The sequence below is a fragment of the Petaurus breviceps genome, unplaced genomic scaffold (genome assembly GCF_028583685.1).
Source record: "Petaurus breviceps papuanus isolate PSGF00001 unplaced genomic scaffold, PetGlider_PUasm1.0 176, whole genome shotgun sequence".
Classification (NCBI taxonomy): domain Eukaryota; kingdom Metazoa; phylum Chordata; class Mammalia; order Diprotodontia; family Petauridae; genus Petaurus; species Petaurus breviceps.
Window position 1 is genome coordinate 31352170 of NW_027185771.1, and position 3214 is coordinate 31355383.

The following is a 3214-nucleotide window of genomic DNA, read 5'->3' on the forward strand; positions in this document are numbered from 1 at the left end:
CAGAGACTGTCCTTTGCCTTTCTTTGTATACTCAATGCTCAGCAAAGCACCTGCCACATAGAAGACTTCATGCTTATTGACTGACACTTCTGGCTCATACTGGTCTTGCAGTCCACAAAAACCCATGGCTCTTTTTTTTCCCATACAAACTGCTGCCTACCTATATGTCCCTTATTTTGTACTTGTGATTTATCTTGATCATATCCTCATCTATTCCCAGGACCCTGGCCAGCATGCAGAATTTGTCTAAACCATTTTACAATACCTCCATCAGCACCAGTTACTTGAAAAAGTGCAGAAATTCCAGTCTGAGGAAAAGCTGGAGTCCCTGAGGCATTCAAAAGGACAGTGGGGAGTCCCAATGGATGCTTTATTGTAGTGAGTGATCCCCATCTCTGCCAGCTACCTACAGACGTTCCTTGACTTTGCAGGGTGACTTGTCAATTTATCCCTATGTTCTCTGCTTTGGCAGTGTCACTCCCAGTCTTTCTTTTGACAAGTGGACTTAATAAAATAGAAAGCAAATTTAATGACCTAGAGAAGTGGTTCATCTCAGATCCTACTTTTACATACTTGGGGGGGGGGGGAAGCACATTATGTAGAACAATGCATCATCCAGCATTGCCAAGGGGCCCTCTTTTCACAGCTCACACTGACATTGTCCACATCCTGTCTCTATACATACTTCTTCATCAGAAACTGATAGAGACAGGAAGAAAAAAAAAACCGTTTGTACCCAGCAGATGGAGATGCTCATAAGGCTACATTTGAGTCATTCTGAAGCACCATTTTGAAAGAGCATAGTATGTCACCATTACCCAAAGCAGAGGGGTCAAACTCAAAATTCCTAAGAAAAGTAAATTAAAATGTAATTTGGAAATGTTTAACAAATTTTAAAAAATTACAACATAATGTTTTTATGTGGCTTTCTAAGTATAAGTGGCCAGCAGGGACCCTTTCTATTGATTGATTCGACACCACTGACCTATACAGACCATGAGAACATATACAATACCTTCAGAATAATAATACCTAAGCTATAATAGCAGGTTCAACTTCATTATCATATATGTTCCCTGACATCACAATCTTCAGGCAGACAGGGTCATGAAAGATTAAGACCCAACAGATGCCCCAGAGTCCTATAGATTAATAAGTTTTGCATCCATTAAACCTTAACTGGATCTATTGTTGTTAACCCTCTTACAAGCTTGACTCTCAGTTTTTACACCAGTTTCCTGCTTCTGGAAATGTCACCGGGAAACTGTCTCTATAGGCTGCAGCCCCCACCTCATGGGCAGCCACAAATATTTCACAACTAGAAAACAAAGTTTTCTCCACGCAAGTCCTTAGCACTATCAAATGTTTCTACATCGAGGTGGCTAGATGGCGCAATGAATAGAGCACCAGCCCTAGAGTCAGGAGGACCTGAGTTCAAATTCGGCCTCAGACACACTTAACATGTACTAGCCGTGTGACCTTGGGCAAGTCACTTAAGCCCAATTGCCCTGCCTTCCCCCTCCAAAAAGAAAAAAAAAAAGTTTCTACATCATGTGATTTTCTTAAGTGAAAATGACATTAAAGATATGTTACAATTTGCTTTGCTGCTGTACCCTAAGGACCCCAGGAGTTTCCATCCGACTCTCAGCAGAGATTCTCATAGCTTTACTCTCTGTATCGCCAGAGCTTTGCACACAGTCAGCACTTTTTCCTTCATCCTGACTCAGCCCCCGAAGAAACTCTGGCTTGCACTACGCCTGCCCGTAAGCCAAGAAGGCCAGCTAAGCTAGGGCCTGGAAATGGAGTTCATAGTGATGCTCCTGAACTATTGTGAAGAACTGATCAGGACAGGCTGGAGGTCAGGGCTGGAAGAGGAGAAGGGGCGCTTCGGGAAAGTTAGGTCACAAACCACAGACTGGACTGTCTTCCGCAGATGGCAGGGTGTGGTAGGGGCACAGCCCCTCCTGCGCCCGGCTGCAGCTCCCTCCAGCTTCGTCACACCCGTCACTCCTCCCTCCCCCTCGTCCCTCCCACCCTCTCTCTCTCTTCTCTCCAGCGGGCAAAGGGAAACCCAGACGTCCGTATACACTCCTCCCCACCCCAGGACACCAACGCCGCCGTCCCCACCCACCCCCCCAAGATAAATTTAAAAGCGGGTGCAGAGTGAGGATGGCGCCACACCAAGGAGCACCGCGTAGCCCGGGGCCGAAGCTCCGGCTCCCGGGGGTTGGTGACAAACGCTGGGCTCAGGGCACTTAGGATGCCGGGAGGCAGAGGCGGGGCGCCCCGGGGGATTCTGGGAATGGTAGTTGAGCGGCATGGCGCTGCCCAGGCTTCTGCGCAGTTTCCTTTTCTCCGGGTTTGCTGCATTGTCCGTCAGGTCAGCTCCAAGTTCAAGGTGAGTCCGGTTCCATCCCTCTTCCCTGCCTCAGTCCGTGCTCCAGCTCCTGGAGAGCGGGCAGCGGGAAGAGCGCGGTGCGAGGCTGCGGCAGCGAGTGCCACCCGGGCACCCCAGACCCAACCTCGCGTGCTGCGAGCTCAGCCCCTTGGGCTGCCCCGGATTCCCGGACCGGACGGAGGCTGGGGCTGAGCCGGCCCATCCCGCGGGGCGGCTCTGCGGGGTCAGAGACCCGGAGGGGCCCCCGCAGGTCTTCTCAGCCGAGCTTCTGGCGTTAAACACGAGGAAACTGCGGGACAGGGCAGGGACTTGTGGGGCATCCCTCAGGTGGTAAACGTCAGAACTCAGCGCGAACCCCCATCCGCTACCCCCGGGTCGGGCACGGCTCCCTGCTGCCTCAGTGTGCCTTACCCCATGTGAGTGACCATCCCTGTCCCTAAATGCCTGTGTGACCCGCGGTGCCATTCTCCGTGTGACAGTGCCGTGTGCCTTGTCACCATATTGTGTGGTCGCCTCTGTGTATGCCTGCGCTGCGAGAGTGCGTGAGGTGAATGTTGAGGGGAGAGAAAGGGAGGAGAGGGTCTCCTGTGTTCATGGCCTTGTATCTGGTTGCCTCTGTGACCCGGTGTGCATAAGTGAAATCATTACTGAGTGTGACTCTGTGTGTAGGTGGTTGCCTACGTGCATGACTGGTGTGTGTCCTTCTTTATGGTCTCCCACAAGTGCCCCAGTTATATGACCATGTATTCACCTGTATGTGGTCAGCTGTATGTGGTTGCCTAAACATGCCCGGGTGTGGTAACCTGGATGCATGAC

General features: G+C 50.8%; 1 protein-coding gene across 1 annotated transcript in view; it reads left to right on the plus strand.

Annotated features, from left to right (window-relative positions):
• The first annotated feature begins 2161 nt into the window (after window positions 1-2161).
• The window catches only part of LOC138159474 (zinc finger protein 286A-like), a 42396-nt gene continuing 41343 nt past the window's right edge, over window positions 2162-3214 (plus strand). Inside the window, exon 1 of the mRNA XM_069085841.1 lies at window positions 2162-2398. The gene's annotated coding sequence lies outside the window, so the exon portion shown is untranslated. The remainder of the gene's footprint in view (window positions 2399-3214) is intronic.